General features: G+C 37.6%; 1 long non-coding RNA gene across 1 annotated transcript; it reads left to right on the top strand.

Moving 5' to 3' along the window:
* The first annotated feature begins 8,029 nt into the window (after positions 1 to 8,029).
* On the top strand, positions 8,030 to 15,297 carry LOC127454321 (uncharacterized). The gene is made up of 3 exons (XR_007899510.1): positions 8,030 to 8,262; positions 8,937 to 9,062; positions 10,807 to 15,297. It is a non-coding gene; the product is annotated as an uncharacterized LOC127454321 (long non-coding RNA).
* Positions 15,298 to 15,750: the final 453 nt, after the last annotated feature.

Here is a 15,750-nt window from a genome sequence, read left to right as displayed (position 1 = left end):
GTATTGCAGATGAGCAGATGTAAAAACACATCAAAAAGACGTCTGAGTGGTGTTGGCGTGCTATCATGCCGGTTTATTGACAACCCAACATAAGAAGATCAAATCCAGGAAAACGATGTTCTAAACTACCCCGCAAACAACTTTTTGGTTCCTGGAACGTTTGTTTTTGGGGTATAAAAATAAACCATGAACGTTAGGAATTGGCTCCCCTTCAAAAAGAACAAAACGATGTTTGTTGGGGACGACAGAAACGTGCATGATGTGTTGTAAACACACGGAGGGTCTGAACGTCCACATGCTCTTTCGGCCCCACCCCCTAATTCAATCTATAGGCTGACTTGGCCTCCTATATAACGTGTAGGAACATCGTGTCCCTTTAGTTCTTTTGGCATACTTCCCACTCATCCGAACGGCCCGTCTTCAGGTAAGCAACACGTAAATAATATAGCCGACTTTTGGCGACAGCGACGTTTGCGCAATAATCGCCAAAACCAGCGCATATTCAGATTAAATCTAGAAACCCGTTTTTAAAACTTTAACAATTACTTTTCTTGTTGTTGAATGGCCAAAATAAGTAATTATGTTTGGTATGTGATATGTGAAGTTGGTAAATTTGTCTTGTAAGTTCTGCACCAAATGTAACCAATTCTACAACAAATCAATGGGCGCACCAGTATTAACTTGATAATACCTATTTAAATCAGTCATATTAGTTAAATAAGTCTTTTGTCATTGGTATAACACAAAACGTGCTTACAATGTACTTTTAAAAGTGAAGGTTTCATTTGTTGAGTTTTACGTGTTCCTTATTTATTGATTTTTCTCAAAGATGTTTTAATCTTGAATTAATTTTAAGTAATTTACAGACTTCGGGGAAGATTAGTCATTTTAGTATTATATAAATCGTACAGTGTGCTCATTATGGAATCATAATGTGTATCCTCTTTTTGAATAGACAAAAGTAGACTGTTGGCCCTAGTTGCATTACAATTACATAACAATTGGCAATGAAATAATGTCAACTCAAGATGAAAAAGGAGAATTGATATATTGATTTGCTTTAGTTAAACTACACAATCCTGGAAAAACAATACATACAGTGAATACTGTAATATTACATAGTTTCACACAAGAGTGTATGGAGGATAATTGGTATAATATTATTGTTTAAATGGAGTTTTGATGGCGTGTGTTGACCGTTTGACAAAGATATTTAACATCTTAACATATTTATATTTTGTCTTTGTTTACAGACAAAACACACATTGCACTGCATTAGTAGAGATTGATTACATTGTAAAATCTTTCTGATGGATGTTGTCATTGTGAAATGCATGGAATTACTTCTAATAACACTGGTGTGGTTGCGCTCATGGGGGGAAAACATAACTTTATGTTCCATTTGCAAGCTTCTGCATCTACATGGTTTTTTCAATCTTAAATTTACATGTAATCTAGTTATGAAATCATACACAAATCTTTCGAAAGTCACATTTTCAAATTGGAGAAAATCTTTATAGTCTTTTCTTCTATAATGATGAGGATACATGTGGGTCTGAAAATAGTGATTTTTTTTTTTTTTTAATGGCTTATGTAGAAACCTGTGACCAATGTGCACAATTTCTTATCAGTAAACACAAATATCATAAATGCATTTTCTTTCTTGAAATTCAGGTTTAACCTTTTGTTCTCGCTTTCTGGGAGGAACATTGTGTTCTCAAATGTGGTCCATTTGATCAAGCATCTCATGCATAGTTAATTGTATTTAGCTACATTCCTCTCTTGTCATTAATGCAGTAGCATGAATGTGGCAATTAGCAGTTTGGTTGAGACTGGCTGAGACTATTGTTATTCAGAACACTTGAGCTAGAGGGGGCTAAATAGTCAGAGTTTTGGTGCCATCAGTGGTGATCACCACATGTTGGTCATCCTGGCCTTTTTTTTTTTTTTTTTTTTTTTTTTTTTTTTTTTTTAACCTGGTTTTAGCATTAACAACTTCTCGGGAGGTCCAATCACAAATGGTCAGATAGGGTATCTTGCTATTCACATTCTCAAATGATTCTCTGTTAAGTTGTGTTATTTGGATTTTGAGGGAAAGGTCTCAAATTTTGTGACCACAAAAGTTAAAAGGTGGGTACACGTTTCTTGCTAAAGGAATATTCCGGGTTCAGTAGAAGTTAAGATTAATTGACGGCATTTGTGGCATAACGTTGATTACCACAAATTAATTCAACTCGTCGGTCCTTTTCTTTAAATGAGGAAAAAATCTGGGTTACAGTGAGAAACTTACAATGGAAGTGAATGGGGAATTTTTTTTGGAGGGTTTAAAGGTAGAAACGTGAAGCTTATGTTTTTATAAAATCACATACATTTAATTCTTGTTAAAACTTGTGTATCATTTGAGCGGTAAAGTTGGTCATTTTTACAGTAGTTTTAGGGTTTGTTGACATTACATCATGATTGCAACCTTAATTTGGCTATGACTTACACAAAAAAGTTAGTACGTGATTTTATCACACTAAAATCATGTTAACATGCATATTGTTTACGTCTTGTGGCTATACTTTTGAAAAGTTAGTATTTTAACGTTTACAGATTGGCCATATTCACTTCCATTGTAAGTGCCTCACTGGAACCGTGATTTTTGCATTTGTTTTTAAGGAAAAGGAGGGGCAAGTCAATTTTTTTTTTTTTTTTTTTTGGCATAATGTTGATTACCACAAAATGCTGTTGATTGATCTTAACTTGCATTGAACCTGGAAAATTCCTTTTTTAATATTACGACAAACTTGCTGATTTAATCCCGCTCTCATATTAACTGAACTTTGGATGTGCAAACCAAAGCAAAGCTGTTCTGAGAAGTCCATGCATGTATATGGATTTCCAAATGTATTGTTGTTTCCACTTAAAGTCACACATAACTGGCAAAGTTTGAAACCCTTGTTCAGCGCAATGATTGATTGGCAGGTGAGTAGGCGGTCATTCGCTTTTGTCTGGGAAGCAACAGGACAGATCAGCATTTACACTACAAATGCGATGTGGTCACATGCATTTTTGGCTACATCTGTACGTGGTTTGAGTGATCGGATCACAATGTATTGGAACCTGTTTATGCATGTATTTACTGTTATCCATTTGTGATCGGATTGCCCGAGACTGATGTTAATTCCAGATGTAAATGGGGCGCTTTGGTGGCATTAGTGGAGATGGCACACACACATTATGGAAATGTTAAATGAGTGAATTTTAATGTTATACAGTGTTTTGATATCACTGCAGACGCTTCATAGCTGCTGCAGTCATGTTCGTTGTTGGCAAAACCAATGCACACGCCATGCACATGCCACGTGTCATGTGTGGATGGGAAGGATAGCGGGGCATAAGATGTAGTAGAAATGGGAATGCTGCCTAAAGCTGGGAATCAATCAGATGATGTCATCCAGTGCAGTCTTATCACCGAAACCTAAGCGAATGTAAATCAAGGGTTACTGTGAACATCTGCTTGAGTGTCATTTTATGATGGCAGACCACCAGACCAATTTCAGACGGGCAGAGGGTGGTGTTATAGAATGGGCAATGATGGTGGGGGAGGGGTTTTTTAAATGAGGGGTTTTGTTAAAGGGTGAAAGATGTGGTTGTGCTGCGATTGGCAAAATCAAGGTTAATCAGGAGACTGAATGCATTTTACCAGAGAATGACATGCATTAGTTCTGGATTTGTACTAACTACATATTCCTGTTAAAGTGATTTTTGTGTGTGTATGTGTGTGGAGGTTTTTTTTTTCTGCTTTGTATTTATAGATCAAATATGGATGACATACAACAAAGCTTAATTATTCTCCAATGAAACCTTAATTTTAAAGACGAGAATGCGTAATTACTCATTAAATCAGTCTTTTTGTATGAGCGTGTGTGTGGCGAATGTCCAGATTATATTTTACCCCCAAAATTACATTTTGCATAAAGAAACTGAGCCTATTTTGGGACCATTAGGCCTGTCACGATTATTTAATAATTGTCTGATCACGGTTATTTGTTAACCCCGATTTTGAGAACCACGATTTTTATGCACTTCACATCGTAATGCCCAAATGGAATTTTAAGGGAATATATAAATGCCATGAACACCTTTTGTGTGTCTTTCAGTTGAACTCAGAGTCACTGAGCCGCATCTCAGACGTCAACAACGTCAGCTCCTGTCCGGAAGAGCGCGTGAAGCGTTTTGATGTGCGCACCCAGCAGAGGCTCGCTCCAAACTCCCGTGAAAATATAAACATACAAATATAAACTTTGATAGTCAATGCAAAGCGCTCCGGCTTCACTTTAAATGATCGTGTAATGGCAAATGTTCCTGGTCAAAGTGGGTTCATACGCAGTGTTAAATGAAACCGAGGATGAGACACACGCTTTCTCGATTTCTGTGGAGCGATAAAATTATGAAACGAAATTTCAAAGGCTTTGCTTCATGAGAAATAAAGGGCTTATGGGTTTAATTGAGCAAGTGAAAGTGAAGAAATAAGGACAGAAACGTTTTACTATTGCATATGATATAATACAAATATAAATTGAATTTTATAAATATATATGAGAGAGAGAATGAGTTCCAAAAAAATTAAGTATTTAGAAAACATTTGATATCAAAAACATTATTCTAAAGTTTTTAAAGCCGTAAAAAAAAAATTGTATATCCCCATTTTATTATTTATGTAAAAATGACTTTGACAATTAATCATGAAGGCTCTAAAACAGACAATTAATTGTCATAATCACAAATAATTGTTTGACTAATAATTGTCAGCCAAATTTCATAATCGTGACTGAACAAGAGGCCATTGAGATTGATAATTTCGTGTCAATTAAGCACAATAATTGTATATTACTGTAAATAGTTGATATTCTTTTAAAAATCAGCATTGAAGGCAGCACTTATTACACTATGCAATGAGATTTTGTTTGCATTACAGTGTTGAGAATTTGGAAGAAATGTACTTTAATTGCCATGGGAAAAAATGTCATTTCCTTTTAACAAAATATAATTCCTCTTGATTTAGGGGTGAAAAATGAAAAGTATGTTCTTGACAGGTTGCATGATATTCACCTTTATGGTTTTTAGTAAAAAAATAAAATTACCACCATAATTAAGTTTAAAAACATTGTTTACCACTTGGCTGGATTTTTATGGCAAGTGTTGGCAAGACCAGCCTCAGGGTTTCTCATTATTTCAGTCAAACTTTTATGAATTGAATCTTACAGTACAACCTGGGGCCAGAGGTGGAGAACTTGTCGAAGGGTGACTGCTTTGGATTGCTCTGAAAGGCCTAATAAAAGTAAAATGATGGTCTTCGATGATCCCTTTTATATTATTCTTTAAACCCGTTCTTCTTTTTGTCCGGCCCTTCGGGAAGAAGATCAAGCCTTTGGGTGTCTTGATTAAACCCTGTTATGATAAAGATTTATACCAGAAGCCATGAAGATTGTATTGTTACCCCACTGTTCTCCAAAAGATGAATACAGAAGCTATGTCTGTGGTTATTAAAGGAATATTCCGGGTTCAATACAAGTTGAGCTCAATCGACAGCATTTGTGGCATAATGTTGATTACCACAAAAATTATTTCAACCCGTCCCTCCTTTTCTTTAAAAAAATAAAAAGCAAATATCAAAGTTTCAGTGAGGCACTTACAATGGGGCCAATTTTCTTTAGGATTTAAAGGCAGAAATCTGAAGCTTATTTTATAATTCTTCTGTTAAAACTTGTGTATTATTTGAACCGTAAAGTTGTTTAAATCATAATGTTTGCAGTCATTTTAAGGCCCCAATATACTTCCAGAGAAGTTCTTCTGCGTTCTTCATTCAGGGGTAAAAATAAGTTCTAAAGGGCCAAGCAATGGTATACTGTTTCTGAACATTCAGACACCCACCACATAGCTGTGGTAGGCGTTTAGAGGAGCATTTAAATATGAGGATGCTACATGTAAAACCATAATGTGTTATCAATGACTTTATGCCTCATTCTGTGAGTACAATTCACATGAGATTGGTAAAAGCTGTTTTAACCACTCGATGATGATTTAAATGGATTGAAATACTGTGTATGTGTGTGTGTATGTATATGTGTATATATACATACATACATACACACACACACACACACACACACACACACACACATATATATGTATGTGTATGTATATTATTAGTTTTTATTTGACTTGTTTATATTCTGAATTCATGATGCTAACACTCTATATGTGGCCATAATGTTATAGTAATTTATGATCATACCGATACAGCTGCAAAGATGGGTGTATAAAAGAGTAATAATGTGCAAAATACAGACAAAAAAATTATGATAAGAGAGGCTTACTTTCACTGCAGATGCCACATGAGTGAATGGGCACTTGAGAGTATTTGAGTATAATTGATTCCTTTTGTGGCTAATTAAACAAAAAAAAAATCGCATGACATGTTCTTGCACGCAGGTGTGTTCATGTTGAATACTGACTGAAAAACGTAAACATAGTAGTAGGTGGAGCTTCAGGTCACACCTACTGACGACATGAACCGATGGCAGTAAGAAGGTGTTTAGCAGCCAGTTAGAAGTTTTCTAAAAGTTCGCTAAGGCGAGCTGTTCCAAACCACCGAAACGAACGCAAAAACAATCCTTATGGCCAGATTTTGCTCTAAATAACATCATACTCTTTTGTTCTTCGATTTCTCATGAAGTATATCTGGGCCTTTAGGGTTTTAGGGTTTGTTAACATTACATTATCATGGCAACAAAGTTGTAAATTTGGCTATAACTTTACACAGAAAAGGTTAAAGTGATTTTATTAGACTAAAATCATGTTAACACACATATATATTGTTTGTCTTGTGGCTATACTTTTGAAACCGTGAGTATTTTAATGTTTATAGATTCGACCCATTCACTTCCATTGTAAGTTCCTCACTGTAACACAGATTTTTGCTTTTTTTTTTTTTTAAAGAGTCAAAATAAACGTGGTAATCAGTAATATGCCACAAATGCTGTCGATTGACCTTAACTTGTATTGAACCCAGAATATTCCTTTAACTTCTGTAACACCAAGGTCCCCCATCATCAAAGCCAATGTTCATATGCCCCCCTTCACAGATAGAAAATTCATAGTTGTACTTCTGCTGAAATGATGTCAGTGTTTGTTTTGAGGCATTTTTTAAATGATCAGAAACTAGGGCTGTCAATATAGTAGACTATTTAATTGCAATTTATCTCAAGATTGTTCATTCTTTAAGGAAAGAAAACAAAACTGATCTGTTCTTGATGTTACAGAAGTTCTCTGCACTATATCTTGATTTTTAGTGGCATTTCAATTATTCAACTTTCTACAATACATTTTAATATAAACAATGTAACACCTTGCGGCCACCATGGAAGCTTAGTGAGGTCCCCCTGGTTGAGAACCACGGAATTGGGTCATTCTGAATCAAGACAACCTTCGTTACATCATTCTTTGGAAAATATGCAGTGTTGCTTTCTGTAATTCATCCCAGTGAAGTGGAATAGCCTTATATAACAAACACAACATGCATGGCCATGTGGTCTGAGATGTAGAAGCTTAATGATGGGTGAATGCGGTTACTCCAATGTCCTCGCTTGGAGAGAGGATAACGTGGGACAACCTTGCCCCATCGCAGTGTATTACACCTTAATTTTTTGCTGATTGAGAGATATGCAAACCATATGCTTTCATAAAAGGCAAGTTGTACATTCTGTTTTGTTACCCACTCATTTAGCAATCTTTCGGTCTCGTTTCTCCAGATTTTTGGTTGAATAGGTGAGAGAATTCTATTTTACAAGTCCTCTGGGCCTCCGTTTCATAGTGTTGCGGTGGTTGGCAAGATGGGCGTGTACATACTCTCGCTGGCTCAAACATGATTCATTTTGACAGCTGTGCACGGTAAAGAGAGAGAGAGAGAGGGAGTGAGAGACAATCTGCCAATCTGGTCACAAGAGCTGAGGTTTTATAAAAGGGCGGAGCTCCAGTGAAAACTACCCCTGAACAAGTCTCTTCATTCGCAGAACGCTCATGCTGTCGCAGTCTGGCTGGCAGAGTTCTCCCATCTTTTTAGTCCAACTTGCTTGTTAGAAATGCACTAGTTTCTTTTTGTACTCAACCTTTGATGGGTAAGATCTCGCTGGTTGTTTGGACTGCTTGTTTTTTCCTTGGAGCAACATCAACTGAATCTTTCCTTTTCCTGGGCAAGAGCACAATTGCAGCCAGGTTGGTAGATGCATCCCGAACATGTGTCTACCATTACCTAAAACACTCCTTACCCCATTTCCAAGTGATTGGCGTACTCCTAGTATGTTTTATGTAGTTGAAGAGGATGTTGTACTTTTTATTGTGGCTTTCTCACATATTTATATATGTAGTTAAATTACCAAAGTCGTTATGACTGATTATCGTCAGAGTTAATGAAGGGTCCAATGGGTTATGACTGTTGTTTGTAGAACATTTGTGAGTAACAATGGCTTGCAGGTTTTGGGTGAGTTTCAGTCTGAAGATCTGGTTCAAACCAGCACAGTATGTATTATCAGACAACAGATTACTGTCACCCTGACTTGATTCACTAAAACCGGAATCAACTGGACTTAAATTTCAAGTTTTGTTTGGGGTTGTTGCCTATGGCTAGAAGTGTTCTTTTCCTCTTGCATCAGCCTTGTCCGGTTTATGGCAAAACAAAATCTTCTGTGTTTTCATTTTTTAACTCTCATGGGGTCCATTTCACCTCCTGGTGAGATTTTCTCCCTCTTCTAGAGCACAGCCTTGGAATTTTCGGAAGGACTAAGAGTTGACCAGTGATGCATTAGACACTCTAGGATTTTGGATGTTGAATTTGCACAGTATTTGCATTCTGGTTAGTTGCTTAATTAACTTGTCCTCTTCGTCTGCAGGTTGTCACACTGCTTCGGCTTTACACAACTCCCCAGGAGATTAATTCAGCCACTTTGTTTGCAAAAACTGCCGCAATGATCATCAGGCTGGGCAGACTGACTCCTGGATACTTCCGTCTCCTGCAGGTATGTTATTGTTTTAAACTTTGATTCAATATGCGAACATTTTTTGATTGCTTATTTAAAATGTGATACTTGTGTAATGTCTTTTACTAGGAGCAAGAAATGCTAGTTAGTTTGGGATGCGTAACTGTCCCTTAGAAAAATCAGACTGGTGCCGCCCAGCTTTAACCCAAAGCCATATCACAGCAGCCCACTGAATTCCTGTTGGCTAAAAGTGACTGAACCCTAATTATATGAACAATGACCATGATGGGTTGAATGAAGGCTTGTATACGCATGGGAAATACTAGCTTAGATTCATCTCTCATCTCTGGATGTGACTCTCATAGCTTGAAATATAAAAATAGCATGAAAGCCACAGGGGGGGAATAGTAGCAAGCAGGCAAACATTTCTTAATCGGTCATTAATTGTTTATTTTAACCAAAAAATAAAGTTGACGTTGAAAACATTGTGGATCCGCTGTCATTGAGCTCAAATTTGGAACTTGATAGTGGATTTTAACCAGTGTTGCGGAGTAACTACCTAAAAGTAGCAACACTATTAACGTAAATTTTCGCAACAACGCAAAAAGTGTAGGTTTTTCATTGAACTACTTTTTCCAACAAGCAGTGACATAGTGGCACAATTGCTGTTTTTAATGTCACGAAGTATTGCGGACATGGCTTTATCGCTTATGTCATAATGTCACACTAAACTATAGTTTAACTACTTTGGAACTGTAGCCTATCAGGCCACAAGCTACTCATAATTTAAAGTAGCTTCCCTAAAAATCACATATTGACATAGAATTTTGGTTTGCTTAAGTTGTTACAATGTCCTCCCCACACTCTATGATTGACCTAATAATTGGAGATTAATTCTTAAATCTTTTTAATCTTAAGTAGGTTTATCATCTTACTATTCTTAGACCTGTATAAACCTACTAGGTTTAATGATACTTGCAGAGAGGCTTGCTAAAAACATTAACGTAATCTTCTTGACACCTTCTTGAGATCGGTTTCTGTTTGAGTCAAAACTGGGAGTGGCATCATTTGTTCAACTCCATTGGAGCGTAATGGTATCGTGCTGTTTCTTGACATCCATCTCAGGTGATCTGATCGCAAGAGATCAGCGCTAAATATAAGTGTAAACCGGATCCAAACGTTTTGTGATCGGATCCCTCAAATCACATTCAGAGGTAGTCAGAAACTCATGTGAACACCTAAAATTTGTAGTATAAACGCTAAAGTGCCATGTTGCATCCCAGACAAAAGCAAAGTGGTGCCTTCTCGACCCATAATTAACAATTGTGCAAAAACAAGAGTTGTAAACATTGATTACGTGCAGCTTTAAAAGAAAATGAATGTCCAATCTAAATGGACCATAATGTGCTGTTTTGATAGACCCCTATCTGTGACCCACTAATTTCTCAAGAGCCTCTTAAATATAATTATATCTGATAATGTTGTAATCTTTCACTTCCTGTTAAAGATTCTTTAAGCAATTCCAGCAATCCTTGTTGGCTTTCAAACTGTGGTGTGCTTATGATTACCAACAAGCAGAACATCGTTCCTGTTTGAAAATTGCTTTATATGCAATACATATTTAATGATTGTTTAACCCACACGCCTGGGCAGGTGGTGGAACACTGTGGTCTTTAAAAGGAAGTCGGATGACTTGTATAACGTTTCAAGGTTTTGCTTTGGTCTTCTTGCACGTTGTAGCTTGAGCATATGTTGACCTTCATTTTTGACCTTCTCTCTGCAGAGGCAGGTGGCAGGTGAGGTGCAGGCCCCAACACGTGACCGCTCTGTCAACCAAATCGCCATGATGCTGGCCATCATGGGCCTTAGCATGTCCTATTACAGTGCCAAGCAGATGACGGAAAAGGTGCGCCAAGAGCCTGCCCCATGAAGATGCACCTAGCTCCGGTTTGTTGGTATCCGGAGAAGACGTATTCAAATTGGAGAAGGAGATAGAAGTTGGAGTTACAGAGATTACCATATGCAGCCTCTGTCACACTACACCCTTTCTATAATGTTTAGACACTGGATTTTCAAGGATCACACACCACAGGGAAGCGAGTTTGGGGCTTCTGTTAAGGATTCTCTTGCTTTAATGTAGCACTCAATGGGGTCTGGAGATGGTTAAATGATTCCTCGTTTGGGCTTGTTGGCTTCTCCTACAGATGTGGCCTGAATCTTGATAGTTGCCATGGTACATGCACAAGAGAGTCAGTCAATTTTGCTGTAGATTTACAGGGAAAAACTTGGTCTCCACCAGTGCATAATAAGATGCACAGTTTGTTGGGGGAGCACTACAATGAGCCATAATACATTTTAAAGGGAAGGACCTCTTTGTTTGAGATGTACCAAGCAACTACTGAAAGCAGGCCCACTACACTGTGTAGGACTGAGAGAAACTGGTTATATTTGAGATTTACCCCATAAAGATGTCTTGCTATTGAAGAAACTTCACAGAGCCCTGACAACTATTAGCCCTACAATATTACACTTGATTATCTTGGTGTTAGACACTTAGGAAATGGACATACTATGCAGAGTAACTAATATTAAAGAGACCTGTTCTTGTCTTAACTAATGAGTAAATGTCTTCATAACATCTTGTTGATTGTCCTGACAAATGGTGAATAACCCAACAGTACACATTAGATGTTCTTGCCTACTTTCTGTGTGCAATTGCATGAGTTTGAAGCTGTGTTTTTATGTGAAACCAATCTATAACATTGTTTCTAATACTTTATCATAATGTGATTACGATGAATGTATGTTGTATTTAAGAAACTATGATCAAATAAAGCTGTGAATTATCTTGTTCAAAATAAAGTTATGAGCAGTAAGACTACAGAAGGTTAAAGAATGTTATATTATGAAATCTGTTTGGGTTGGAACGGCTCTCTCGGAAATTGCTAATAAAATGTCAATCCTGCAGAGTTATAGACGGACATCTGAGGTCTATACCGAAACCATATAAAAGGCTTTCCTTTCCACAGAAGCGTGCTGTTGAACAGGAAGTGGGCATAGCTTCAGGCAACAACTTCCTCTCTCGGCATATGATATTTGTCAACCAGCTGCCTGTTGTTCTGAGCTTGATGCCTGACATAGTTAATCTGAACATACCCAGAAAATTAGTATTTTGCATACCATTTAACTTGAGGTGTGTCTTGCCTTCTGAAAAGCTGAGCATTTTAGGCCAGAAACATACTCGAGCATATGCAAGTATGTGACCGTCGATGCTTCGAAAGATTGACACATTTTTGCATTCTGAAACGTAACTTCAGTACGTGTGCATTCTCATTGCTGCAAAGGTTGCTATAGCAGGCATTAGCATAACACAGATATGTCTAGCTATGCTAGCTCTATTAAATGCATTGTTGTATTCCAAAATATATCACCATGCAATTCATAACTCAGTGCCACAAAGGATGCTATAGCAGGCTTTAGCATAAACACAGATGTGTCTAGCTATACTCGCTCTACCCTTCCAAAAAAATCTAAACTAGCTGCAGATTTGCCCCTTTTTAGTTTCACATGCAAATTAGCTTTTGATTCGGTGCAATGTTTGCCAGAAGTTTGCAGCTCTTCGCCGGTAGTGGCGAACCTCCGGCAAACCTTTGGCAACAATGGACAATTTGCTGCAAAGCTCATTTGCATGTGAAAATTATCAGTGGCAAGTTTGCGACAAATTTGCCATGAACTCTCGAATTGAGCACATTGTTGTCTTCCGAAATTTGTCACTGTGCAATTAATAACATAATGCTAGTACGTGTTGCATTCTCAGCATTGCCACAAGGAATGCTATAGCAGGCATTAGCATAAACCCAGATAGCTACACTAGCTCTATTGAGCTCATTGATGCTTTTGAAATGTGCCACACTGCACTTCAAAACACAATGCAAGTATGTGTTGCATTCTATGCCTTGCCACAAGAAATGCTATTGCATGCATTAGCGTATACGCAGATGCTTCTAGATATGCTAGCTCAATTGAACATGTTCATAATGCAATGGAAGTACTGTTCTTTCTTTTTTTCTCCCCTTTTCTCCCCAATTTTGAATGCCCAATTCCCAATACGTTCTAAGTCCTCGTGGTGGCGTAGTGACTCGCCTCAATCCGGGTGGCAGAGGATGAATCTCCACGTCTGAGACCGTCAATCCGCGCATCTTATCACGTGGCTTGTTGAGCATGTTACCGCGGAGATGTAGTGCGTGTGGAGGCTTCACGCTATTCTCCAGGGCATCCAAGCACAACTCGCCATGCGCCCCACCGAGAGCGAGAACCACACATAGGGACCACGAGGAGGTTACCCCATGTGACTCTACCCTCCCTAGCAACCAGGCCAATTTGGTTGCTTAGGAGACCTGGCTGGAATCACTCAGCAATTCGAGTACTGTAAGGAGTGCTGTTGCTGGCATTAGTCGCATACGGCCAATTATCTCTTTCTAGTCTGCTACTATCATGGTGCAGCAACAGTTTGAAAAGAGTTCCTTAGCAAGTTAGAGATTACAAATGTGTTTATATCTAGCTAAATGGATAATAAAATCCAGTTTAATAGCACAGACATTTAAAGGTAACTGTCATTCCCTTGAGAAAATGATTGCTATTTCCATTATAACGCTAAAACGCACGTTAAATATATACAATAATTTGCGTAGAGTATGTTTCTGGCCTTACTCTGCTGTTCTATTTGCTTGTTTTTGCTCTTCTATATGTCTTGCATTTTATCAGTGTATCAGAGAGCAAACGTGCTAGTAGCATGGTGAACAGTGTAAATTGTTGGAACACCTGATAAGATTGAAGTGAGGTTCATTATTGAAACCTGATGTTCTGCAAAACTGGACTCTAATATCGGAGGTTAAATTTGGGCCGAATGGACCGGAACGGCATTACGGCACCTCTGATTCAAAAACAATAACAAAAAATCACATCATTCTACTTCTGTTAGGGTTCCCCCTCCTTAAATATTCCAATTTATCCACTGTCTATTATAGAGTCAGAGGTGTTTTGAAGTGTATAATTTGTTGAGCCTGTGAGGCATGTGAAGGACATTGGGATGTTTGTTGCCAGCATGCTTTTTTGCTATATAGTGCTGATTATAGTTTTGGAAGAGGTTGGTTGGTTGATTTATGGAAGCAAAACCTTGAACGTAGGGTCATTGAAGGTGGTTGTAATTTCTTAGCTGTAAAAATGCTTTCTCTGATCCCAGCTTAATATGCAGAGAGAACTATGCAAAGGAAGCCATTTGTAGGTTAATTCACCTAAAAAGTGTAATGCTGTTTTTTGAGTGTTGGGGAAATCTGTTTATTAACAGTAATTATTTTTGCAATTTCTTTTGTTGATGTTAGATCTGCAAAAATGACACTTAAACCTTAACCATATTTGTATTCATATTTTAATCTGTTTTTGGTGGATAAAACCTAATGGCCATCTTGGAACAAATGGAAACAAACTGCCTTCAGATGACTCTGCATTGCCTTTATTGTTTCCTTCAAACGCTTTCTTCCCATGACCAAGCAAAAGGCAGATGCAGTTATTGCGCCAGTGCTGTTGGGGTGGGGAAGCGGATGTGCTTTTAATCTTTGCATGAATGCTCAGGGCAGATGGGATGCCCTGTGACAGGCCAGGAATGCATTGCATGAAACGTGCTATTCTGCATTTCACCTTTAGCTCCTCCCCTCGCCGCTTTGCTCTCTGATCACTGGGCAAATTTGCCAAAAAAAAATACAGCTTTTTTTTTTACATGTAAGCTTAGGACATGAACCCAAACACAGTCGCCTCATTGGCTGTCCGGTGATGCATCATGATGTCGTTACAGTTTCGAGCCACAGAAACAAAGAGACGTGGATCACGTTGGCGACAGCGTAATGCACATGGTTGCTTTACAAAAACACTTCAAAAAAGCATATTTTTATAAAGAAGGGACAGAACATGACTTAATATGAGTTAACAGTGGCCTTTTCTGTTTGAAAATATTTTGATGATGGTTTATGGATATAAAATTGGAGGAAAATTGTTTTTATTTCAAAAACCATTTTTATAATGAACACATTGAGATATGTAAACATTGTAAGACTGTTGTTGTCTGTATTAATGTATCTGATTACATATGAGAGCTTCATATATGAAGGACTTCTGATGTATGACTGAAATGTGAATTAAACCTACAGAAGTTCCCATGATGCACTGTGTTGGTCTGTACAGCTCATGTAGCAACTACATTGTTTTGTAATTCATGTACTTATGCATTATTAAACTAATTTAAATCATATGTCTTAATTGTCTTGTTGTTTTCTTTACCTTAGAAGACACTATTATTTCATAAACACACCCATGCATAGTTACGAGGATAGACAAAATAAATATGCTTAAAATAAAGAAGAAAATACTCCCCATATCTTTTGTTGTCAAAGTTGGCTGTGCGTGACATTGCGTCCAATCAAACTCCATTTTATCTGTCATTTGGTAGAAACTAGTCAAATTAGATGTCAACATGGACAGGTTACATGCACATGCCCTCAGAGATGTGTGTGGTACTTAGGTATAAATATTTCTAATGACTTTTGCTTTTACTTCAGTACATTTTAAAGAGAAAAGTAATACTTTTACTCAGATACATCTCTACAGACCCTTTAGTTACTTTAGCAATAGTTGTACGTGTGAACTGTATGCAGTTCGGTATGATATGCAAACG

The sequence above is a fragment of the Myxocyprinus asiaticus genome, chromosome 16 (genome assembly GCF_019703515.2).
Source record: "Myxocyprinus asiaticus isolate MX2 ecotype Aquarium Trade chromosome 16, UBuf_Myxa_2, whole genome shotgun sequence".
Classification (NCBI taxonomy): domain Eukaryota; kingdom Metazoa; phylum Chordata; class Actinopteri; order Cypriniformes; family Catostomidae; genus Myxocyprinus; species Myxocyprinus asiaticus.
This window is presented reverse-complemented; position numbering and strand designations above follow the sequence as displayed.